Source organism: Schistocerca nitens, chromosome 6, assembly GCF_023898315.1.
Source record: "Schistocerca nitens isolate TAMUIC-IGC-003100 chromosome 6, iqSchNite1.1, whole genome shotgun sequence".
Classification (NCBI taxonomy): Eukaryota; Metazoa; Arthropoda; class Insecta; order Orthoptera; family Acrididae; genus Schistocerca; species Schistocerca nitens.
Window position 1 is genome coordinate 726,013,476 of NC_064619.1, and position 27,674 is coordinate 726,041,149.

Below are 27,674 nucleotides of genomic sequence, written 5' to 3' on the forward strand. Positions count from 1 at the left end.
AAGCACCCAGAAATGGAGGAGAAACGAAATAAAACTTCATTAGTTGATAAGTCGTTACCAAATCGACTCAGATTTGCGAAAAAGTTGGCAGTACAAGCCCTCTTATCAGTATAGCACTGCACCACCTCTGGCTTGGATACATGCACTGATTGGGTTGCTCAGATTATCATGAAGCAGTAGCATTCTCTTCTGAAAGACGTTAGCCCACAACTGTTGTAACTAGCCCTTGTTATCCTGGATAATGGCGCTGGGACACAGTTGGACGTCCAGGCTAGTCCCACACACGTTCTATTCACAAGATATTTGGCGATTTTGGGGACCACAGGAGTATCTCTTCTCTCACGTGTGGAAGAGCAATGTCCTGTTGAGAAGGGTTACCTCACTACTGTCACATGAGAGCTAACACATGAGGACGTAGGATGACCGTGACTTGCCGTTGTGCTTTCAGAGTTTGCTAAGTCACTAACAGCCGTTACGTGAAGTCATATGTTATGAAACCCTACACCATGAAGTCAAGAGTGATAACACTGTGCCTCTCACCTTACTGGAATTGGGCTTCTTCCGACGTCGCCTATGTACTCGACAACAGTAGTCTTCCAGGGTAGTGTAGAACAGAGATTCTTCACTGAACACAATGCGATGCCATTCACAAGGAGTCCTTGCTTCGCTATCATGGCACCAACCCAAAAGCAAAAAGGGAGATTAGCTAGGACCAAGGAAGGAAGGCAATCGGTCGTGACCTTTCAAAGGAAGAACATTTGCCTCAAGAGATGCAGGGAAATGTTGGAAACTCTAAATCCGCCTGGGGGTAACGGATTCGAACTGTCGTCCTTCCGAATGCGAGTCCAGTGCTAACCACATGAGGCGTAGCGCCTTCACATCGCTCCTGTCACTTGTTAGGACGATAACGTTATAGGCATGAGTCATCGACAAATGTCACCAGCTGACGTGGATCTGAATTACAGAGCTGCACGTAGTTGTACTAGTAGGCGGCAGAGGTCAGCAGTTGATGGACAGTGCTAGCAGTCGTAGTCAAAATAAAGTTGTTAAGTTATGTTTGATTAATATTTGATGTATTTGAATAGTTATAATTGTTTTATATGTGTAGTAATTAGCAGTGTGAGTGTTGTATGAGTTTCGTTTATTCACAAAGTACCAGTGAAACTATATAAGGGATTTACTATATTTAAATGTGCAGATAGTTTATGGTACTAATAAATCGTGAGTAGAACATAAAGTAATCGATAATTTCAGAAGGAGTAATTTTATATTTGATACTTTCCTAAATTTGTTTATTTAGCAATTGCCATAGAAAGAAATATTTTACTATGATTGGTCATTGAAGTAAAGCGCAGGTTAGCGCGGGATAATACTGCAACCTGATTTGCTGTTTGTGATATCAGCCAATCAGAAAAATGCAGGCTCACGCCTATCTATGCTGTAACTCAAGAAGTGTCATGATGATCTCTCCATTGGCAAAAGATTCCGGAATAGACCCCCATTCGGATTTCCGGGAGGGGACTGCCAAGGGGGAGCTTACCATAAGAAAAAGATTGAATAATCAACGAAAGGATAACGTTCTACGAGTCGGGGCGTGGAATGTCAGAAGCTTGAACGTGGTAGGGAAACTAGAAAATCTGAAAAGGGAAATGCAAAGGCTCAATCTAGATATAGTAGGGGTCAGTGAAATGAAGTGGAAGGAGGACATGGATTTCTGGTCAGATGAGTATCGGGTAATATCAACAGCAGCAGAAAATGGTATAACAGGTGTAGGATTCGTTATGAATAGGAAGGTAGGGCAGAGAGTGTGTTACTGTGAACAGTTCAGTGACCATGTTGTTCTAATCAGAATCGACAGCAGACCAACACCGACAACGATAGTTCAGGTATACATGCCGACGTCACAAGCTGAAGATGAACAGATAGAGAAAGTGTATGAGGATATTGAAAGGGCAATGCAGTATGTAAAGGGGGACGAAAATCTAATAGTCATGGGCGACTGGAATGCAGTTGTAGGGGAAGGAGTAGAAGAAAAGGTTACAGGAGAATATGGGCTTGGGACAAGGAATGAAAGAGGAGAAAGACTAAGTGAGTTCTGTAACAAGTTTCAGCTAGTAATAGCGAATACCCTGTTCAAGAATCACAAGAGGAGGAGGTATACTTGGAAAAGGCCGGGAGATACGGGAAGATTTCAATTAGATTACATCATGGTCAGACAGAGATTCAGAAATCAGATACTGGATTGTAAGGCGTACCCAGAAGCAGATATAGACACAGATCACAATATAGTAGTGATGAAGAGTAGACTGACGTTCAAGACATTAGTGAGGAAGAATCAACACGCAAAGAAGTGGGATACGGAAGTACTAAGGAATGACGAGATACGTTTGAAGTTCTCTAACGCTATAGATACAGCAATAAGGAACAGCGCAGCACAGTACTGTTAACATCAGGATTGATGGTCACGAAGTCAATGAAGTTAAGGAATTCTGCTACGTAGGCAGTAAAATAACAAAATGACGGACGGAGCAAGGAGGACATCAAAAGCAGACTCGCTATGGCAAAAAAGGCATTTCTGGCCAAGAGAAGTCTGCTAATATCAAATACCGGCCTTAATTTGAGGAAGAAATTTCTGAGGATATACGTCTGGAGTACAGCATTGCATGGTAGTGAAACATGGGCTGTGGGAAAACCGGAACAGAAGAGGATCGGAGCATTTGAGATGTGGTGCTATAGACGAATGTTGAAAATTAGGTGGACTGATAAGGTAAGACATGAGGGAATGACTTCCATGGTACTAGAGGGAGCTGTAGCGGGCAAAAACTGTAGAGGAAGACAGAGATTGGAATACGTCAAGCAAATAATTGAGGACGTAGGTTGCAAGTGCTACTCTGAGATGAAGAGGTTAGCACAGGAAAGGAATTCGTGGCGGGCCGCATCAAACCAGTCAGTAGACTGATGAAAAAAAAAAAAAGTGCTGGTAACAAAGCCTTTGGTGTGATCTAGGGGGGTCGGGGCTGAGGGTTAGAACTAGTAACATCTCATTGAAAGCAGCTCCGACGAAAGAAAGTACTGTAAACTCGCGGAAAATTGCTAATTACGAGTTCGCGAAGTAGTACAAAGTGTATTTAAGCGAACGGTATAGTGGAAGTCGTGTGGAATTTCGGACGGAATATCAAAATTATTGCTTTGGACTGTTAGTTAAAACCGCGTGGCTTGTTGTGCGATCTAAGACTGAAACAGGTATTACTTGTAGAGCAGAGTGCACAAAATTTGAGCGAGCATTTTCATAACTAAACGATCTGGTGAACTCTATTAACTTCGGTAACGGGTGTAAATATTATAAACTGGCTACGTGTGTGATTGTGGTGTGAGTGTGAACTTTACATTGTGTTGCCACTTAGTACGGACTTGGCAGTATTAACTGTGATCTTTATCGTAAAAATACAACTGAAAATTTACATTGCAAAGATAAAACTTTTATTTCAGTAGCTAGCCACATCCCGTTTACCAGACAATTCTATGTATGTTGCGACCTCCAATAAACAGTAGTGGTCTAGTATTTTCTACTACAGCTTTTAGCTAGACAAATGAACATTGCAGGACACTGGCAGGGTGGTAAAAAATAGTAACGTGCCGCGCCGCACACATAGCACTACGTCGCTCTGTGGCACCGCTTCAAAACAGCCGTTTCTGTATGAAGACAGTAACTGTTCTCGAAAGAAGAGATACCATTGATGGCTGTGCAGCTTCTCTAGAATAAATGATAATTAATTGAAACCCTCAGCTGCCGACAGGTGTTGTTGATATTCCTCGATGGGGACAGCTGAAAATGTGTGCCCCGACCGGGACTCGAACCCGGGAACTCGCACATACATGGCAGACACTATCCATCTGAGACACCGAGGACACAGATGAATAGCGTGACTGCAGGGACTTAGCCCTTGCACGCCTCCCGTGAGACCCACATTCCCAACTGTCCACAATCTACATATGTAATGTTTCTAATAGAGTGGATGGGCAAAGTATCTATTAGGAATATTATGTATGTAGATTGTGGACAGTTGGGAATGTGGGTCCCACGGGAGGCGTGCAAGGGCTAAGTCCCTGCAGTCAGGCTATTCATCTGTGTCCTCGGTGGCTCAGATGGATAGAGCGGCTGCCATCTAAGCAGGAGATCCCGAGTCCCGGTCGGGGCACACATTTTCAGCTGTCCCCATCGAGGTACATCAACAACACCTGTCGGTAGCTGAGGGTTTCAATTAATTATCATCTACAGCCGTTTGTGTTGCGGTGTCAAAAGCAGCCTAATTTCCTACACCCGCTCGTGATAGTCTCCCACCAACGAGGCGGGACGGCGTTTGCAGGAAGTCCATTACATGTTCTCGAATGGTAGACACATATGTGTAGGTGTTACGATGTGTCTGATGGGCTATTCCGTGGTCTTTCCTTCTGGTGGTCAGACGTGGTCGTTTGGAGTATTGACGCCGAATATGCCTGCCTTCACGTTCCCACACAGTCCACCATCGGGCCACTGTCACATCCGGTTCTCCACAAGTCTGAATAGGGCATGATTCAACCAGCCGGTCGAACAGTGACCCACAATGAGGCCCCTTTCGAACTCTGTCAACTGCTGATAGCACTGTCGCATTCGAATACGCGGCAATTCCGTGTCAGTCGGAGTTATCACTCAACATCTGGCGTTATTCAAGTCCGTTATACGCTGAAAGCTAAAGAAACTGGTACACCTACCTAATATTGTGTAGGGCCACAGCGAGGGCGCAGAAGTGCCGCAACAAGACGTAGCGTGGACTCGACTAATGTCTGATGTAGTGCTGGAGGCTACTGACAACATGAATCCTCCACGGCTGACAATAAACCCGCGAGCACGCAGAAGTGCCGCAATGGACTGAACTGACGTCTGAAGCAGCGCAGGAGGGAATTGACACCTTGAATCCTGCAGGGCTGTCCATAAATTCGTAAGAGTACGAGGAAGTGAAGATCTCTTGTGAATAGCAATATGCAAGGCACTCCAGATAGACGCAACAACTTTCATGTCTGGGGAGTTTGCTGGCCAGCGGAAAAGTGTTCCTGGAGCCACTCTGTAGTAATTCTGGACGTGTTGGGTGTCGCACTGTCCAGTTGGAATTGCCCAATTCCGTCGAAATGCACAATGGACATGAATGGATATAGCTGATCAGGCAGGATCTTACGTATGCGTCACGTGACAGAGTCGTATCTATACATATCAGGGGTCCCATATAAATCCAACTCCACACGCCCCACACCGTTACAGAGCCTCCACCAGCTTCAACAGTCCCCTGAATTCATAAGGTTCTCTCCATATCCGTACACCTCCAACCCCTCGATATAATTTGAAACGAGACTCGTCCCACCAGGCAACGTGTTTCCAGTCCAATGTCAGTGTTGATTGGGCCAGGTGAGGCGTAAAGCTTTGTGTCGAGCAGTCATCAAGGGTACACGAGTGGGCCTTCGGCTCCGAATGCGCACATCGGTCACGTTTCGTTGAATGGTCCGCACCCTGACGCTGGTTGATAGCCCAGCACTAAAATCTGCAGAAATTTGCGAAAGGGTTACACTTCTGTCTGCTGAACGATTCTCTTCAGTCGTCATTGGTCCTGTTCCTGTAGGATGTTTTTTTCCGGTCATTGCGATGTCGGAGATTTAATGTTTTATCGGATTCCTAATATTCACACTCGTGAAATGGTCTTACGGGAAAATCACCACTTCATCGCTACCTCGAAGATGTTGTGTCTCATCGCTCGTGCTCTGACTATTAACACCACCTAAATCTTGATTACCAGCCGTTATAGCAACAATAATTGATCTAACAACTGCGCCAGCCACTTGTCGCCTTATATAGATTTTTCCGACCGCTGCGCCGTATTCTGCCTGTTTACATATCCCTGCATTTGAATACGCATGTTTATACCAGTTTCTTTAGCGCTTCGGGATATATCCAAACAGACACGAACAATACTGATGCAGTGTCGTCGGCGTTCAACATGTCACAGGGAATTGCAACTCTGCTCATTTATATATCCGCCGATGGTGCGTATCTGTTTAGAGTTAAAGTGACATCCGGCAATTTCTTCTGGATGCTACGTCACTACATGTAGTCCATTTTGACAGCAGAGATACTTGTCCAACCTGACACGTAATTGATTTTGGAGCAGTTTTACAAATGCTTGTCATTTTCCTGTAGATTATGCATAATAAATACTTGTTCCTAATTTCAATTTCAAAAGGTAGTCACACGTTTTTGTTAGTACCAACTGCAGGAGAAAAACCACGAACGAAATGAAATAGCTCTTAGTTTATGTGATGGGAGGAATTAGTCTGATTATGTGGACGTCATATAATGATGTGTTACGATCTTGTGCTGGTCTGGTAGGTCCCTGTTTCGTATAATGACTGTAAAGGGTCAACGTACACACGTTTTTTTCCCGGCAGGATATTTACTTCAGTTGTAAAGCTAACAAAACATCAGTTTGAAAGTACTGATGGGAGCAGACCGAGAAGTTGGGAAAATTGTTCTTTTTAATGACTTTTCGATATATTTGTTTCACGTAAACGTAATATCCCAGCCTCCTGAGCTCGAGAGCCGGGAAATATATCACACAGAAGGCCAATGAATATGTCTCAGAGGCAGGAATTCACAAACAATCATTGTACAGTAGAAACAACAAAATAATGAAATTAAGACATTTTCATGGGCTCTGTCGAAGCGACCAGCAAACTACAGGTGTGATTTCGATATCATATGAGTGCGAATAGTATTTTTTATATTGATAGGTAACACAGTTTTTTCAATAGGGAGCGTATATAGAGCCATAAAAATCGACAATAACTAAACAAAATGACATCACATTTGTCTTTCTTTAGTTTCCTAATGCTCCTGGGAAGTATGAAACGTACATTATAGGACAGTTATTTACGATTCTCTTTTAACATACAGGTATTTACCGAAGACCTCGCCTTCCTTTAAGAACAAAATGTTGCTAGTGAACACCAGACAACCAGACCTTTTGCAGAAAGACGTCGTATATCCACCAAACAACACGAATTTTTGTTCGCTGCGTCCACATTATTTTAATGTTCCAAATAAACCACCACAACTGTACTGAAAGGAAAGCTACGCAGATGTCACACTAAAACGTCAATAGGAATACAACTATATCCCATTACGAAAGAAAACATTTCCACAGTTTTTGCTACATCTGAGGCACAAACGGCAAGAACCTGCAACACATTCACTTCTGGTTTTCTACAATTAAATACTCGTCTATTAGGAAAGTGAATGAACTGGAAGAATGGGTGAATTATTAGACTCTATAAAACATTTTTACGTGTTAAGCAAAGCGCCCGTCATAATAAGAACAGACGACAACAGAAACATATGCTTTCATGCACGAATATGTGATTATATTCAGCGGAGTAAGCTGCAGTTATATTCGAAAGTAATTCTTCATGAATAATTTGTAGCTTATGTCACGGAACCAGTGAGATTCGTCTGTTTCTACATTTATTTCACGATCATTCTAGTCTCTTGGGAATTTAATAAAGCATGCATATATATATATATATATATATATATATATATATATATATATATATATATGGACCAGAGCTATTGATTGCATTATATCTGATTCCTTATTGAAGACTGTTAGGAGGTTATTACTGTGAGACTTAATGCCTGTACTGCCATTGAAAGAATATACAAGTTGTTCTTAATTCAGTAGCCAGTCAATCATCACCTTTACAAAATGAAGTAAGGCGATACTGAGATTATTTTATTTTCAATCAATTTGCACAGTGTGTATTTTTTTATTGCTACGTGAAGCTGAGACAATTACTCACTCTTTCATGTGTGTTTAGTACTCTGATATTTTTCAGCGTTCGGAGCAACGAAAAATAGTCGACAACAATGAGACGCGAATTCCAGGGTCCCTCTTATTACACTGGTTAATTAAGGTTTCCACAGTTCTTTTTTTAATTTTAGGTCCCTTTTAGTAATGGCTGAACCGAGACCAACTGTAATAAGTTAAATTTTTTCAGAAATTTAACGCTTGAGATTCAGTCCTTATTATTTTTATAAACGGAGCCGCCACAAGTTTCAGTCAGTGACGTAAGGTTTATAACCAGAAAATAGTATAACAGCCTTCAAACACGTACAGACTGATCGAAACATTTTTTTTCTGACTGCAGTATGGCAGATGCACGAAGTAGGGGTCTGAAAGCACACGGATGTTCTTCACTTCGAGACCAGGGTTCTTCGTCCAGGCGCTGTGGAACCACTGGACGCTCAGCCCCGCCGTTAACGATGTTACAGTGTCTGTTGGAAACGAAAGCGGAGCGCTGCCACATAGCAGTCGTCATAAGCCCTTGTTATGTGCCGAAGAGCACGTCCTCTGTGTTTTCCTTGTGGCGGTCACTGACACAACGATCCGGCTACAGATGTTGGAGACCAGTCTTTTCCTGTTCCTTGAAGCCCCTGGTACCAACAACAGGCCCATTGCGACGTCCACAGCAGTACAAAATCACGTCGCCGTCATTCTGGGGACCAATACAGTCTTATGGAGTAGTGAGGCTGTGTGTGTGAACCTGGCCAACAGCGTTTACGTAACCATATTGCGGCGATACGGTAATTTGATGCAGATTTTTTTTCCTGGTTTTGGCTAGGTCATCAGTATCGGTTACTAGCCTTTTTCCCGCTGCTTCGTCCGCATACGCGCAGGACAGATATATTAAACATACCTCCTCCTAACCCTCTCTGTGTTCATTGCTTCCTCTGTCTCTCCACTTCAGCCACCCACCTCTGTCTATCTTCTCATACCCAAGCTCTCTGTCTCTTCAGCTCTTCCTCCCCTCTAATTGTCCATTTCCTCCACACTGACTATATTTCACTCCCCCTGGCCTCTGACCACATCCTCCTCTCCATTTCTCTTTCCATATCTGCCTCTCCCTCTTCCTTTTCCACCCACCCTCTGTCCCTGTACATTATCCATCTATCTAATGCACCTCCACCTCTCTCTCTGTCCATTTCCTTCTCCTCCTCACTCTGTCACTTTCCCCAGCTAAGCTCATCAGATTATGCATCCCTGCAATACAGCTGACCGATACAACTCCCACAACACACCTGTGATGCAGGGTTGGCTCGATATCAGAGGCCTGAAAACCGTTTATTTGCCCCTGATGTACTGGCTGCCATGGAAAGGAAGTCAATATAGCGAGCTGATACTATTCCAATACAACTCACCTTGCATGCAGGGCAGTGTTCATGTTGGGGCCCAGAAAACTGTTTCTTGCCACTGACATATGAGCTGCCTTGCAAAGCACGTTAATTTGGCTGGCCAATACTGTTCTTACACAATATGCCTGTCGTGCGGGCCAGCCTACACACCAGGAGCAGAGAAAACGCGTTTTTGACCGTATCTCTGGTCTTATTGGAGTTAGGAGGTTATAAGCCCCACAGTGCAGCCAAATTTGCCTGAAATCAATCCGAGGGCTTTGGATGAGAGCCCACGTATACACTCTGCTTTATACATATAACAGTGGCAAGTGGCGGTAGCACTCAGCACTGACCAGGGCGCTGCTCAGTCGCTGTTGGAGTGCTGCTTACTTTTCATCTTTTACTGTTCTTTTCAACACAAATCGATAAAACGAATGACGCACTGGAGTAACATGGGACAGCTCTATCGAAAGAGCACGTAAAATTCCGCTTTAAATGTCATTTTGTCTGGTAACGACCGGCGGTTTCCATCGACTCTGGGCATCGCATGAAAGGCATATTAGGGCTGACTCTACCTTCACCTTACAAAAAAGAAATTGCAAGTATCTGGAGAAAGACGAGAGGAACTGCGCCTGTGGACCATATGAGAGGGACCCTGTGTATACATAGTGTAACGGGTTTAAGTGCAGATATTTCTATTAGTGACTGATGACGATGTACCGCACAACATTACATCAGCATTTACGTCAACTACGGACTAACAATTACAGCTATTAGAACTCTTGTTTTTAGGCTGGCTAGTACGGGGAAGCAATAAATTTTCATTTCCCCACGACAGTGGGTTAGATATTGACGTGTGGGCGTATGGATGTAATACGGGAAGTCTGTACTGCAAGGCGTCATTCACTTCCCGGCCCACTTACGGCCATGCATAAAACATCAGATCGTATAATTTACGTGTTTGTAGGAAGACTGTTCGACGCGGAGAAAAAACAACCAAGACACTGATGTGTGTAGATATGGAGGTGCCACATGTTGACTGAAGCGCCAAAGAAACTGCTTTGGGCATGACTGTTCAAATACAGAGGTATGTAACCAGGCAGAATATGGAGCTGTTGTCGACAACGCCTATAAAAGCTAACAAGTGTCTGGTGTAGTTGTTAGATCGTTTAACCCTGCTGCAATGGCAACTTGTCAAAATTTAAGTGAGTTTGAATGTGATGTTATAGTCGGAGTTGCCGCGCGGTTTGAAGCGTTATGTCACAGATTGCGCGGCCCCTCCTGCCGGAGGTTCGAGTCCTCCCTCGGGCATGGTTCTGTGTGTTGTTCTTAGCATAAGTTTAGTTTAAGTATTGTGTAAGTCTAGGGACCGAAGACCTCAGCAGTTTGGTCCCTTAGGAATCCACACACACATATAGTCGGCGTATGAGCGATCGGACACAGCATCTTCGAGGTAGCGATGAAGTGGGGATTTTCCAGTACGACCATTTCACGAGAGTACCGTGAATATCAGGTATCCGGTAAAACAACAGAACTCCGATATCGCTGCGGTTGGAAAAAGATCGTGCAAGAACGTAACCAATGCGACTGAAGAGAATCGTTCAACGTGACAGAAGTGCAAACTTTCCGCAAATCGCTGTAGATTTCAATGCTGGTCCAACAACAAGTGTCCGTGCGCGAACCATTCGACGAAACATGTACGTATATGGACACAACGTTCTGAATCCATGGACCCAGCATGTCAGCACGGGACTGTTCAAGCTGGTGGAGGCTCTGTAACGGTGTGGGGCGTGTGGAGTTGGATTGATATGGGACCCCTGATATGTATAGACACGACTCTGTCAAGTGACGCATACGTAAGATCCTGCCTGATCAGCTATATCCACTCATGTCCATTGTGCATTTCGACGGAATTGGGCAATTCCATCTGGACAGTGCGACACCCAAAACGTCCAGAATTACTACAGAGTGGCTCCAGGAACACTCTTCTGAATTTAAACTTCCCAGACATGACCAATATTGAGCACATCTGGCATGCCTTGCAACGTGCTGTTCAGAAGAGTTCTCCAACCTCTCGTACCCTTACAGATTTATGGACAGCCCTGCAAAATTCATGGTGTCAATTCCCTCCAGCACTTCAGACATCAGTCGAGTCCACGCCACGACGTGTTGCGGCACTTCTGCGTGCTCGAGGGGGCCCTACACGATATTTGGCAGGTGTAACAGTTTCTTTGGATCTGCAGTGTAAAAATATCTGCGCTTATACTCCTTGCACCTTGTATATAAAGCTGATGACTGCCAGTATCGGAAGGTCAGAATCTTGGTACAATGATTTGACCAATATGGAAATGAATTCACATTGACATTTTGGCCACCAAATTCACCTGGTCTGTACCCAACTGGGAAATATCTGGCACACTATCGGGCGCCAGCTCTAGTCCTACAAAGTCCTGGTCAATAACTTAGGGCAACAGCGTGACCTTCGGCTTTGTATCTCCCGATGAATTATCAAATCCATGCCACGCAGAATCGCTGTTGTACTGCGTTCCCAAGATGGACAACATGCTTTTAAGCGGGCGGTCGCACTGTTTTGCCTCTTCGGTGTATCTACACAGCGGTGCAGATGCCGACAGAATGCACTGGGTGACTTGTTTGGAAACAAACTTGTTCCATTCAATTACGGAACTTGCTATTTACAACGGTAATGCCCACTTGACTGTTCGTATTCAAGTATGCATTCAGCACTTCTCGGTTCTCTCTCACGTTTGTTTTCACGGCAGTGCTTGTTGTAGGTTGACAATGGTACACAGCAGTATGGGTAAGTTTACTAATGCATAGTTGTTCGATATACAGTGTGAACCAGAACTGCGCCGACAGACTTTCAGAGATAGTAGAGAGCAAAAAATAAAAAATAAGAAAAAGTCTACCAAACACTGCCGGCCGCTATGTTCAAGCGGTTCTAGGCGCTTCAGTCCGGAACCGCGCTGCTACTGCGGTCTCAGGATCGAATTCTGCCTCAGGCATAGATGTGTGTGATGTTCTTAGGTTAGTTAGGTTTAAGTAGTTCTAAGTCTAGGGGACTGATGACCTCAGATGTTAAGTCCCATACTGCTTGGAGCCATTTGATGTTTTTCTAGTAAACATTGGCACTAAAATGCATGCCTTAAGAGCTACAAGCACTTGTTTATCTTCTTGCTGTGAAACACATCTCTTCTACTGCAAGGTCTTTGCTTTCCATATTTTGTAAGGAGGTAGTATTGAGCAAAACAAGGAAAAAATGTCTATCAAAAATGGACTCTAAAATGCATACTGTAAGAACTCTTAACACTTGTTTAGTAGAAGAGACGTGTTTCGCAATGGCGAAGATTTGTTCATAGCTCTTTAGGTATATAATTTACAGCCAATGCTTACTAGACTTTTTTCTTGTTTTGGTCCAAAGTACAACACTAAAAAGTTTGTCAGTTGAGTTCCATTTTTCTTTTTCTTTTTTTTCATTTCAATTTGTTGGCTTTCAGTTCGTGCCCATTGAGTCATCTCATTAATGGAAAGACGATACGACATTGCATTGGAGATGATTTTCTTGCCAGTTACGACGATGTAACGTAAGGACTACGCAGTCCTCGGCCGCAGAAAAACTCCGACCGGGCTAAGAATAGAACACTGACTCGTTTGGAATTTTTGTTCATCCTGCATATCTCGCGTACGGATTCACTGAGTGTAATGGAAGACACAACGATGCTATGCTGAACTGTTCCCGGGGCGACGGCAACCACGCGTGTTTAATATGAGGACTGTTGCATTTCACTCTGTTTTGTGTTCTACGTATTGGTGATTGCATATTACAAGCCTTTCGATTGTTGTGAAGATATTTTCACAAATACCGATTTAAATGGATTAACTATCCGAGTAAATTATAATGACGTTACCACTCTGCAAAAAACAGCCGGAGACCATAGGTCCCTTATACAAATGTACAAAATCCATCGGGTGGCGATATGCACATATGCAGATGGCGGTAGTGTCCCGTACACAAGGTATAAAAGGGCAGTGCTTTGGCGGGCCTGTCACTTGTACTCAGGTGATTCGTGTAAATAGATTTCTGACTTTGACTATGTTGAACGCCGGAATTTAACAGACTTTAACGCGGAATAGTAGTTAGAGCTAGAGACAGGGAACATTCTGTTCTGGAAACCGTTAGAGAATTCAATATTCCGAGATCCACAATGTCAAGGGTATAGCGAAAATACCAAATTTCAGGCATTACGTCTCACCATGGCCAACAAAGTGGCCGACAATCTTCACATAACAACCGACAGCAGCGGCGTTGCGTATTTGTTAGTGCTAACAGACAAGCAACACGAAATGACCACAGAAATAATTGTTGGACGTACTACGAAGTTATTTATTAATACAATGCGGCGAAATTTGGTGTTAATGGGCTATGGCGGCAGACGATCGACGCTAGGGCCTTTGCTAATAGCACGACATCGCCTGCAGTGCCCCTCCTAGGCTTATGACCTAGTCGATTGGACCTTAGACGACTGGAAAACCCTCGCCTAGTCAAATGAGCCCCGATTTCAGTTGATAAGAGCTGATGACAGGTTTCGAATGTGGCGCAGAGTCCACGAAGCCATTGACTCTAGTTCACAACAAGACACTGTGCAGCTGGCAGCGGCTCCGTAAAGGTGTGGGCTGTGTTTACAGGGATCACTGGCTGGAAATGGTTATGTTCGACTGCTTGGAAACCATTAGCAGCCATTCACGAACCTCATATTCCGAAACATCGATGGAATTTTTGTTTATGACAATGTGCCATGTCACTGTGCGACAATTGTTCGCTATTGATTTTAAGAACATCCTGGAGAATCCGAGCGAATGATTTGGCCACCCTGATCTCCCGACATGAATCCCGTCGAACGTTTGTGAGACATAATGGAGAGGCCAGTTCTGCACAAAATCCTGCACTGGCGACACTTTCGCAATTATGGACTGCTAAAGAGGCAGCATGACTCAGTATTCCAGCAGCGGACTTCCTACGACTCGAGTCCATGTCACGTCGAGGTGTTGCACCACTCCGCGCAAAGGAGGTCTGACACGATATTTGCAGGTATCCCACGACTTTTGTCACCTGAGTGTGATTGGGAACCGTCCCTGAATAACATCTATAATGTTTTAGGCGGACTTTGAACTCGCCTCTATAAATACCTGCTGAGTTAGAGTTAGCGTAGGAAAAGTGTTGCATTTCAGGCATACGGTATAATCCGCAGTCCCATCAGTAGTTTAACGATAAAATTATTGTTGTGACTTGGCAAGACAGCCAAGTCACAATGAGAGGAAGCCGAAAGGCACGCGCTTAACCTCACGCAGGCTGGCGTGAGTTCTGAAACAGGATACGGAATGAATGCTATAAAGAAAAGTACGTAGCTGCTGGAATACTTAACTTTCATCCACAACTGGTGAACATTGGTCTTGTTGATACAGTATTATCATCTCAATATAACTTGGTGATGGCGCCTTGCTAGGTCGTAGCAATTGACTTAGCTGAAGCCTATGCTAACTATCTTCTCGGCAAATGAGAGAGTCTTCGTCAGTGTAGCATCGCTAGCAAAGTCGGCTGTACAACTGGGGCGAGTGCCAGGACGTCTCTCTAGACCTGCCGTGTGGTGGCGCTCGGTCTGCTATCACTGACAGTGGCGACACGCGGGTCCGACGTATGCTAACGGACCGCGGCCGATTTAAAGGCTACCACCTAGCAAGTGTGATGTCTGGCGGTGACACCACAATTATAGTATACAAACTTCCTCGCATATATTAATGTGGAATGTATGTTGTAAAGTAAAAGTTAAAATGTGAATCGTCCGTAGTTGGAACTACAAAAATGCGTGATGTTTTTCACCAGACGCGTTTCGCTTTATTGAGGTAAAGCATCGTCAGTGGTCTGTAATTAAGTTATTTAAATTTTGATTTGCTTTTAGATTGAAAAACAATTCGTTAAGAATAAATAGATTTGTATTTCTGTTGATTTTCGGTTGATTTCTCGAATACATCGGGAAATGCCGTCTGCTAGCACATCGTTGTTTTTCTGCGTTAGACACAGATGATTTTGATCTAACTTTTAGATGTTCTGCAGCTCTATGCAGCTCTTATGTTTTTCACCATAAACTTACATGCACACCACTGTATTCTGTATGTTTTAGTACTTCAAATACGTGTTGTGTTATGTGTTTTATAGTGTTGCCAACATAACCTTTCCACTACTTTGTCTTTGACCTACAACATTAAAAAAAATAGATTTTTGTATGTGTGTAGTTCTATGTAATTATGTCTCTGTGTATTTATGTACTGTGTAAGAGTGGAGATGGAATAGCGATGGAGGGTTTCTTTTTGTAGGGGAGGGGGAAACCATGATGAGTGGACATAAATACACTCCCGGAAATTGAAATAAGAACACCGTGAATTCATTGTCCCAGGAAGGGGAAACTTTATTGACACATTCCTGGGGTCAGATACATCACATGATCACACTGACAGGACCACAGGCACATAGACACAGACAACAGACAACAGAGCATGCACAATGTCGGCACTAGTACAGTGTATATCCACCTTTCGCAGCAATGCAGGCTGCTATTCTCCCATGGAGACGATCGTAGAGATGCTGGATGTAGTCCTGTGGAACGGCTTGCCATGCCATTTCCACCTGGCGCCTCAGTTGGACCAGCGTTCGTGCTGGACGTGCAGACCGCGTGAGACGACGCTTCATCCAGTCCCAAACATGCTCAATGGGGGACAGATCCGGAGATCATGCTGGCCAGGGTAGTTGACTTACACCTTCTAGAGCACGTTGGGTGGCACGGGATACATGCGGACGTGCATTGTCCTGTTGGAACAGCAAGTTCCCTTGCCGGTCTAGGAATGGTAGAACGATGGGTTCGATGACGGTTTGGATGTACCGTGAACTATTCAGTGTCCCCTCGACGATCACCAGTGGTGTACGGCCAGTGTAGGAGATCGCTCCCCACACCATGATGGCGGGTGTTGGCCCTGTGTGCCTCGGTCGTATGCAGTCCTGATTGTGGCGCTCACCTGCACGGCGCCAAACACGCATACGACCATCATTGGCACCAAGGCAGAAGCGACTCTCATCGCTGAAGACGACACGTCTCCATTCGTCCCTCCATTCACGCCTGTCGCGACACCACTGGAGGCGGGCTGCACGATGTTGGGGCGTGAGCGGAAGACGGCCTAACGGTGTGCGGGACCGTAGCCCAGCTTCATGGAGACGGTTGCGAATGGTCCTCGCCGATACCCCAGGAGCAACAGTGTCCCTAATTTGCTGGGAAGTGGCGGTGCGGTCCCCTACGGCACTGCGTAGGATCCTACGGTCTTGGCGTGCATCCGTGCGTCGCTGCGGTCCGGTCGCAGGTCGACGGGCACGTGCACCTTCCGCCGACCACTGGCGACAACATCGATGTACTGTGGAGACGTCACGCCGCACGTGTTGAGCAATTCGGCGGTACGTCCACCCGGCCTCCCGGATGCCTACTATACGCCCTCGCTCAAAGTCCGTCAGCTGCACATACTGTTCACGTCCACGCTGTCGCGGCATGCTACCAGTGTTAAAGACTGCGATGGAGCTCCGTATGCCACGGCAAACTGGCTGACACTGACGGCGGCGGTGCACAAATGCTGCGCAGCTAGCGCCATTCGACGGCCAACACCGCGGTTCCTGGTGTGTCCGCTGTGACGTGCGTGTGATCATTGCTTGTACAGCCCTCTCGCAGTGTCCGGAGCAAGTATGGTGGGTCTGACACACCGGTGTCAATGTGTTCTTTTTTTCCATTTCCAGGAGTGTATATAGCAGTATGAAGTATGATGGTGTGTGAGTTACAGGAGAAGGTGAGGAGCGAGAAGTGACTTGAAACTGTGAGTGGTTTCCAATATTTATTTGGTCATTCATAAAGAATAATTGATGAAATTACATGAAATAGAAAAGAGCCTTCTTCATCCTTTACCCTCTCCCACTCTCAAACAACCCAACCCCTCCACCCCACTCATAGTTTAAAGTCACTTCTCGCTCCTCACCTTCTCCTGTAACTCACATTCCATCATGCTACTATATACTTACATCCACTCATTACGGTTTCCCCCTCCCCTACAGAAAAAACCTCCACCGTTGTTCCATCTCCACTCTTACACAGTACATAAATATACAGAAACATAATTAAATAGAATTACATACATACAATAATCTAATTTTAAAAGAAGGTTGTACGTGAAAGACAAAGTAGTGGAATGGTTGGCAACACTACAAAACACAACTATACCTGAAGTACTATAACAAACAGAAACAGCGGTGTGCATAAAAGTTTGTTGTGAAAAACATAAGAAATGCATAGTCCAGCAGAACATTTAAAAATTAGACCGAAATTTTCGGTGTCTAACGCAGAAAAATAACGATGTCCTAGCAGACAGCATTTCCCGATGCAAGCGAGAAATCAACCGAAAATCACCGTAAGTACAAATCAGTTTATTTTTAACGAACTCTTTTTAGATCTAAAAGCAAATCAAAATGTATGTAACTTAATTACAGACCACTGACGATGCTTTACCTAAATAAAGCGAAACACGTCTGGTGAAAAATATCACGCAGTTTCGTAGTTGCAACGACAGAACAAAAATACCCTCAAGATATATCAGTTACATCGGCGTGCCAGTACTTACAGGTAAACACCGTGGGGAAGGAAAACCAAGCAAACGTACGTATAGTCGGACAACTGTATAGACTTCGCTAATGCTTAACCCCACTCGTTACACATATTCACTGTAGCTTATTTGCTCTTTGTGCTGTTGCATTATACCTACAGATTACGCCTGAGTTGAATGAGGGAGCAATAACAGAATATGAAGTCACAAGGTGAGATGGGGCAATCGAGATGCTGCTAGCTAGCATAAAAAAACACTTGAAGTTGCGCCAACAGGAAACTGCTTGCATTATAGTTGGATGCTGTAGTAAAAACTAGAGAGGATTATCATCTTGTCTGCGCGCAAAATTAATCTTCAAATATATTCCAGACTAGCAACATGAGGCTATCAGTACTGCTCTGCTATGACGTGATTAGACCTTCATTTTACAGATAATTTTGGATAAACGCTTGATATACTAAGGAGACAAGAATCAATTGGTGCATCGTCACGAGTGAAGGCCCAACGAAGAGGTCGCGTCAATCCAAGGCTGGTAAGATGTGTGAGGTTAAGCTCGCCCATCTAAGAGCAAATCAGATTGTATTTAGGAGTTAGGGATGTCTAATTCGTCTTGTGGCACATTAATAGCATGTATTCTTCACTTAGAAAAAGATAAAGCACTGAATTTTGACTGATAGATAGTGTGAACTTGATAGACGTACATATCTTCATGTAGCGTTGTACAAGTCCGTTTTCTATTTTCTCTGACGGAATATGTTTCTAATAATCACTGTAAACTACCGACTTCATTATTCACATGACATATAATAATAGCGCATTTGACCGTAATTGCCGGCCGCGGTGGCCGAGCAGTTCTAGGCGCTTGAGTCCGGAACCGCGCCACTGCTACGGTCGCAAGTTCGAATCCTGCCTCGGGCATGGATGTGTGTGATGTCCTTAGGTTAGTTATGTTTAGGTAGTTCTAAGTTCTAGGGGACTGATGACCTCAAATGTTAAGTCGCATAGTGCCCGAGCCATTTGAACCATTTTGTCCGTCATTCTACACAACCCCTCTCAAGACTACGCCTTACATCTTAGCTGTGACAACGACATCGCATGAAGACGCGATGTTGTTGATTTACTGGCAAGATACAACCAGGCCCCGTGTGCGCTGTGCTACTGCAGGACAAATGGTGACAGCAGCGCGCTAACTGTGATAACACAGAAAAGGAAATAACGGACATCTTCTGTAACCATTTATTAGCAGCACACTGGGGATAATGTACTACGATTTCGCTATAGTACTTCAGATCCATATTAAGCTATAGGTTGCAGCTAACATAACTAAGATGGAACTCCACCAGTCACATGCGACTTGTGGGTGCCACATATAATTTATAACACGTGCAACATTCATTTCCTTGTGGTAAGTCGCATCCCTTCCAGGTGAACTACCGAATGAAAGGAAGAACCATCACACCCATAAACTTATCCCACACTGCAGAGAACTGCGCTGTTAAGCCACGGACTGAACACGGAAATCAGGAAGTCACCCAAAGAGAAAAGTAATAATCGGCTCCACTCACATCGTCTCACATAGATGACTATGTTACGAAACACAGTTTTATCTCTTGTTTTGTTTGGACGACGTATTGAGTAAAAATTTGAAATTAACATTTCTAGTAGTACTTTGGAAGTTGGCAGCAGCCACTGGCCCATACTAAAGTGTAAAAATAGTTGAAAGCACGTAAACATTTTGACTTGAAACCGCGAGAGAATGATGACATTCAATACAAATGTGGTCGCAGCAAGAGGTAGAACATACAAGATTAAAAGAGAAAAGTAATTGAAACATTGTCTGGAAAAGGCGCACATGGGTTTTTGTGCCTATTTTCCTGTCATTGGTTAAAATAATCTGCCTATAAACTCTGCAATTTCTGATGCAATCAGTTAACTGTAGAGATTAGAACAGCAGATTGATTAAATCATTGTATTGCTGATTACTGCTACTTAACGATGGTAAGTAACCCACAGTAGCTTTTAATTTACAAAAAAATGATTCAAATGGCTCTGAGCACTATGGGACTTAACTTCTGAGGTTATTAGTACCCTAGAACTTAGAACTACTTAAACCTAACTAACCTAAGGACATCACACACATCCACGCCTGAGGCAGGATTCGAGCCTGCGACCGTAGCGGTCGCGTGGTTCCAGACTGTAGCCCCTAGAACCGCTCGGCCACTCCAGCCGCCTTTTAACTCACAATTTGATGTTTGTTGTCATAAACGAAGTGATAAAACCAGTGTCGGAGTATGTTACGTCATCTCGTGTAACTTTCTAGGATATTCGTGACAAAGATACAAATGCCCTACAGCACAACAGGTCCGTCTAGTGCGGTTGAACAAAACCGATAAGGAGTGTGGTGTCACCGCCAGACACCACACTTGCTAGGTGGTAGCCTTTAAATCGGCCGCGGTCCGTTAGTATACGTCGGACCCGCGTGTCGCCACTATCAGAGATTGCAGACCGAGCGCCGCCACACGGCAGGTCTAGAGAGACTTCCTAGCACTCGCCCCAGTTGTACAACCGACTTTGCTAGCGATGGTTCACTGACAAAATACGCTCTCATTTGCCGAGACGATAGTTAGCATAGCCTTCAGCTACGTCATTTGCTACGACCTAGCAAGGCGCCATTATCAGTTGCTATTGATATTGTAAATAATGTACAGACAAGAGCTACATTCAACATTAATGGATTAAATTTAAGTATTCCACCATATGCGTCCGTTTTTATAAGTTCTAAATTCCTTGTCCTGTTCCAGACCTCACGCCAGCCTGCGTGAGCTTAAACGCGTGCCTTTCGGCTTCCTCTAACATTAGTGGGTTGGCTCTCCTGCCAATCCACAACAAGGAGAGAGTCTTGGATTAAGGAACATATAAAAGCAGCAAGAAATACAGGCAAATAATATGTTAGTGCCTCGATTAAGTTAATACTAGCTAACGCGTTTGAATGTGGAAAGGGATGTTGCCAGAAGGACTGTGACAAGAAGAATTTTTCAAAAACGTTTGGTTAAGTGGGGTTGGACTGCTTATTCGAAAAGCTATGTACTCACACCCCTTTAGAAGTCCTAGAAGTCTGTAACGAGAATTTCCGAATAGCCTGTATATACCGAGATAAATTTCCAACATTTCTACTCTACAGTCGAAAAAAAATTGCGGCATTAGAAGTCCACTCTAGAAATGTGCAGACTGGAAAAATATTTTAAAAATCACAAATGAAATAGCGTCGTTCGGTGTAGTGGAACAGGTGGTAGTGTGCACTACGAGTGGTGCGACACACTGGGACACACGCTAGCAGCGGCCGCCTACCTGCCAGTGAGTCCCGGAGCGGCGTGACGGCGTCTGTGTGGCGTGCAGCAGGCGGAGTGCTGCAGCGCTGCTAGACAGCGCCTGGAGCCGCGACGGGATTGGACAAGGCGGCCAAGGCCCTGCTGATGCGATAACCGCGCAGCCGGTTTCCTCCCCTCCCCTCCCACCCCCGCCGCCATGGCCGTGACGCCGTGCTGGGGGTAGAACGCGATTTTCCCGGTGATAATAGCGGTCTTCCTTACTGATTGCACTGGACGAATACAATGAGGACAACCTAGCCGTTCACCTACACAGTTCGCCACATGCTACTCCAACGAAAGTCCCACCGCCTCCCACAACCCCAACCTCTGTGACGCAACAATGCATGATGCGGCAATTGCACTGCAGGGACAGCTAAAATATAGTAAGCGTAATGTATTTTTCTCTCATTATTTTCCGGGCGGTGACAGCGAGAAACGGTTTAACTGAAGGTTTGCCTGATGCGGCAGATACACCGCAATAACAGCAAAAATGTAGTAAGTGGTAACCTGTTTTCTTTCTTCACGCTGCGGCGGTAACAGCGTGAAACGGTTTGCTAGGGATTAGAAATACACTACTGGCCATTAAAATTGCTACAACAAGAAGAAATGTAGATGATAAACGGGTATTCATTGGACAAATATATTATACTAGTACTGACATGTGATTACATTACGCAATTTGGGTCCATAGATCCTGACAAATCAGTACCCAGAACAACCATCTCTGGCCGTAATAACGGCCTTGATACGCCTGGGCATTAAGTCTTCTAACCGAGCTTAGATGGCGTGTACAGGTACAGCCGCCCATGCAGCTCCAATACGATACCACAGTTCATCAAGAGTAGTGACTGGCGTACTGTGACGAGCCAGTTGCTCGGCCACCATTGACCAGACATTTTCAATTGGTGAGAGATCTGGAGGATGTGCTGGCCAGGGCTGCAGTCGAACATTTTCTGTATCCAGAAAGGCCCGTACAGGATCTGCAACGTGCGGTTGTGCATTATCCTGCTGAAATGTAGGGTTTCGCAGGGATCGAATGAAGGGTAGAGCCACGGGTCGTAACACATCTGAAATGTAACGTCCATTGTTCAAAGTGCCGTCAATAAGAACAAGAGGTGACCGAGATGCGTAACCAATGGCACCCCATACCATCACGCCAGGTGATAACGCCAGTATGGCGATGACGAATACACGCTTCCAATGTGCGTTCACCCCCATGTCGCCAAACACCGATGCGACCGTCATGATGCTGTAAACAGAACCTGGATTCATCCGAAAAGATGACGTTTTTCCATCCGTGCACCCAGGTTCGTCGTTGAGTACGCAGGCGCTCCTTTCTGTGATGCAGCGTCAAGGGTAACCGCAGCCATGGTCTCCGAGCTGCTACTCCATGCTGCTGCAAACGTCGACAAAATGTCGTGCAGATGGTTGTTGTCTTGCAAACCTCCCCATCTGTTGACTCAGGGATCGAGACGTGGCTGTACGATCCTTTACAGCCAAGCGGATAGGATGCCTGTCACCTCGACTGCTAGTGATACGAGGCTGTTGGGATCCAGCACGGCGTTCCGTATTACCCCCATGAACTCACCGATTCCAAATTCTGCTAACAGTCATTATATATCGACCAACGCGAGCAGCAATGTCACGATACGATGAACCGCAATCGCGATAGGCTACAATCCGACTTTTATCAAAGTCGGAAACGTGGTGGTACGCATTTCTTCTCCTTACACGAGGCATCACAACAGATTTTCACCAGGCAACGCCGGTCAACTGCTGTTTGTGTATGAGAAATCGGTTGGAAACTTTCCTCACTTCAACCTTGTGTGAATGCTAATCATTTGCATATCACAGCATCTTCTTCCTGTCGGTTAAATTTCGCGTCTGTAGCACGTCATCTTCGTGGTGTAGCAGCTTTAATGGTCAGTAGTGTAATATTGGATAAATATATTCTGGGTAATTTGCTACGCATTGGGTTATGCTGCCTCAACACATACAACCACACACAGTTTCTAATTCTAATGCTTGTCTTATTTTGTTTAGTCTTTAACGTAAGATTATACCTCATAATGAGCAGATGACGGCATATTACACTTTTAAATTCGGTCAATAAATACATGAAATACTGGAAATAAAATTTTTCTTGGCTCTGGAAGCCGTTGATAGGTAGCCTGCAACTGGGATCGTGTACAGTGAACCACAAGCGCGAACCAGATTAGCCGTTTAGCGATACTGAAAGACGCACACTGTTCCTTGACTGTCTAAGTCAACTAAATATTTAATCTTAATTCTTTGGTGGGGTGATCTTTCGCCCATAACAGCGACCTTCTGTAGCTGCGAACTTAATATTGTCTACCTCACCCTGAGTGCGTAGCCGTCTGAAGCCCGCAAAATATTGACTGACTTTAGCCTTAGCTCCTGTCGCAAGGAAACAACGCGCAACGGAAATCCAACAACAGTCCTTCAGGTCGACCAATCAGGGACTGAATTTCACTATATGTTTTCTAGTAATTCTCTCTTACAGGGAAGTCAGTGATCGCAGGAGGAAGGACAGCGTGCAGGTATGCACATTAGTGCAAAATTTTAAAAACTTAATTTAAACCCAGAGGCCTTCATTTAAAAATTAGGGGGTCTTCCTGAACTGCATTAAATAAGGAATATGTATAAAATGCTAACACTATGGTTCCGTAATAACAGACTGTGTTAACCACTAGTAATCACTGTTGATTGGGTACGTCAGGCAGCGCAACATTCACGCACATACGCTCACAAGCAAAATATGAGACATTTCCAGAATTATTGAGAATAATATTCACCATTTTATCGCCAATGTTACGTCGTCTAAAGCAGCCTGTGCGTCGCAGCTAATAGAGATAATGAGAATCACGATGCATAAACTCAGTCGTGACCGCGTGAAGCGCACGTTGTGCCCCGTCTGAATTTAGTTGCACGATAGCAAACCCCATAGTGCTGCTAATAAATGACTTTGAAGTTACACAAGAGTCTCTACACGAGAACCCTGAAGCAATTTCGATGCAAAATCACAGTTTAACTGCGCACACGAGAGGTCCATCATACACACCAGTACAATGAGTCCTCTCCGAATCGACTCTTCCGCGACGCAGTAACTTCTGTCTCAGAACATTGTGCCTCGCCTCTGAGCTTAGAGACAGAAAAAACCTGGAGGGGATGAACCGACCGATCAACAAATCGAATTCTTTCGTGGTACCAAGTATCTCCTCGAATCAGAATACAGAATATCTTCCTACATCCATAGCTGAAATGGAGGACAGTGGGACGTCAGCTGGCATAAATTTATATTAAAATGAAGAAATTCCTCCAGCTGTATTGAAGGTGTCGATTTTATTTTGGCAACTAGATTCAACGTTGTAACAGTGTCATCTTCAGGCCCACACACTTGTTGACGTTAACTGCGGGCGGCTGATACTAGAAGTCAGTGGTGAGATATGGACGTGCTCCGTGTGGAAGGTGGGTAGTAACTACCCACTGTTGAACGTCTGAAATTCGAACGAATGCGTCCCTGGGGCGTGGCTCTAAGAGGGCCAATCGCACGGGCGCTCGACACGGAAACAAGCGCAGGTAAATGCCACGACGCGCCGCCCGAGCGTCTTAGCAAGCCAGCGCTTGAAACCGAACTCAGATGTTGTTTAGAGGCCTATACTGCAAAACTAAACTGAGCAAGTCCGTCTCAGTTCACGGAGTGGCATGCATTTGCTTTACGCCCAAATTCATTCAGCCCAACAATCATCCATGTTTAGCACAGCTGATCACAAACACATTGTGTGGTGAACATAAAGTGTAATGAACATGAGACTAAAATCCATTATAATTACGGGTCCCTCGGCGATCATTCCCCCAGGCACGGAAACATATGAGAAAATGCTGACACCGAAAAGACACTGCCGAACTTGATGAAGCCACAGCAATATACAAGCCACAAAATTATATGAAAGGTGGACTGACTGCCATCTTCTATATACACTGATGAGCCGAAAAATTATGATCGCCTGCTTAATAGTTGATTGCGCCATCTTTGTAACGGAATATATCAACGATCCCGCGCATCATCGATTCTACAGTTTGTCGGTAGATTTGTGGAGCAACGTGGCACCAGTTATTTACGCACAAGTCACGTTAAAAAAAAATGGCTCTGAGCACTATGGGACTCAACTGCTGTGGTCATAAGTCCCCTAGAACTTAGAACTACTTAAACCTAACTAACCTAAGGACAGCACACAACACCCAGCCATCACGAGGCAGAGAAAATCCCTGACCCCGCCGGGAATCGAACCCGAGAACCCGGGCGTGGGAAGCGAGAACGCTACCGCACGACCACGAGATGCGGGCCAAGTCACGTGATTCCCATGAGTAACTGGCCAATGATTTGTGTACACTTTGGTCAGTGCCCGATGGCGACCAAGATTCAGATTCACATCAGGCGAATTTGGTGGCCAAAACGTTAATGTGATTTCACTATCGTGCTCTTAGAACCACTATAGCACGACTCTGGCTTCGAGACACGGACAGTTATACTGCTGAAAGGAAACATCGTCGTCTGGGAAGACATCAAGCATGAAATGCAGGTGGTCCGCAGCTGGCGTGGTGTCTTCGGTTTCCACACAGACCCCATGAAAGCGTAGGAAAATGTGTATCAGAGCATAATACTGTTCCCACCAGTCTGCGCCCGCGGCGAGGTGCGCGTTCCGATCAGCCAATCGCCTGGATGATGGCGTTTGTCTATCTCAGCTCCATCAAATATGCTCCCTCGGAAAACTACGAAGACGATTTATTTCTGTAAATTTATGTAAACAATAAGAGAAACATAGTTCTCGAGACTTCTTAACCTTCTGTTCGAGGCGCGTGTTTCACTACGGAGCAGGAAGCAGACTAGACCATTTTCATACTGCGTATTAACAGCTCGACAGAGCACAATAGTACAAAGACTGTGACTGTACACAATTTTTGAAATAAAAACTTCATAGCTAAAGCATGATTGAGGAAAAGTTTGATGGCTGTTAATACACTGGAATATCTTAAAGTTTCACTTAACGTAACTTAGTAATAAGACATCTAATACGTAAGTACGGCCTACTTCCAAGAGCTTAACAGCACCAGAGTACGTTTGCTACGGCTTCAGAGCAGTCATCGCGTTTGTGCTTGTTTCTATCACATTTATCCAGAGTATAAATTGGAGCGTTCTGTCAAAACCTGGAAGGGAGAATAGCGAATTTTGTCGTCGGGTTGGGGGAGGCGGTTGAAGGCATGCATATTCAAATACAGAGATATATAAAAGGGCAAAATACAGCACTGCGGTCGGCAACGCCTGTATAAGACTCCACGTGCAGTTGTTAGATAGGTTACTGCCGCTGCGCGGGATTAGCCGAGCGGTCTAGCCCTGCGGTCATGGACTGTGCGGCTGGTCCCGGCGGAGGTTCGAGTCCTTCCTCGGGCATGGGTGCGTGTGTTTGTCCTTAGGACAATTTAGGTTAAGTAATGTCTAAGCTGAGGGACTGATGACCTTAGCAGTTAAGTCTCATAAGATTTCACACACTTTTTTTTTTTTTTTTTTTGGTTAGTGCTACTACAATGGCGGTTTATCAAGGCTTAAGTGAGTTTGAACGTGGTGTTATAGTCGGCGCAAGAACGAAGGCACACAGTATCGTTGAGGTGGAGATGAAGTGGGGATTTTCCGGAGATGAAGTGGGGATTTTCCCGTGCGACCACTTCCGAACGTACCGTGAATATCAGGAATACCAAATCTTCGACATCGCTGCGGCCGGAAAAGATCTTGAAAAAACGAGACCAGCGACGAGTGAAGAGAATCGCTGAACGTGACACAAGTGAAACCCTTCCACAAATTTATGCAGATTTCAATCCTTTACGCCTCACCTGGGCCCGTCAACACCGACATTGGAATTTTGATGGTTGGAAACATGTTCAAAAAATGGTTCAAATGGCTCTGAGCACTATGGGACAACTTCTGAGGTCATCAGTCCCCTAGAACTTAGAACTACTTAAACTTAACTAACCTAAGGACATCACACACATCCATGCCCGAGGCAGGATTCGAATCCGCGACCGTAGCGGTCGCTCGGTACGACACTGTAGCGGCTAGAACCGCACGGCCACACCGGCCGGCGGAAATATGTTGCCTCGTCGGACGAGTCTCGTTTCAAATTGTAGCGAGCGGATGGACGTGTACGGCTATGAAGACAGCCTCACGAATCCATGGACCCTGCATGTCAGCAGGGGCTGTTCAGGCTGGTGGATGCTCTGTAATGGTGTGGGGCGTGTGCAGTTGAAGTGAGATGGGACCCCTGATA

General features: G+C 45.0%; 1 protein-coding gene across 1 annotated transcript in view; it reads right to left on the reverse strand.

Annotated features, from left to right (window-relative positions):
• The window catches only part of LOC126262196 (retinol-binding protein pinta-like), a 73,667-nt gene extending 52,259 nt beyond the window's left edge, over positions 1–21,408 (reverse strand). Inside the window, exon 1 of the mRNA XM_049958611.1 lies at positions 21,311–21,408. The gene's annotated coding sequence lies outside the window, so the exon portion shown is untranslated. The remainder of the gene's footprint in view (positions 1–21,310) is intronic.
• Between the last annotated feature and the right edge of the window lie 6,266 nt (positions 21,409–27,674).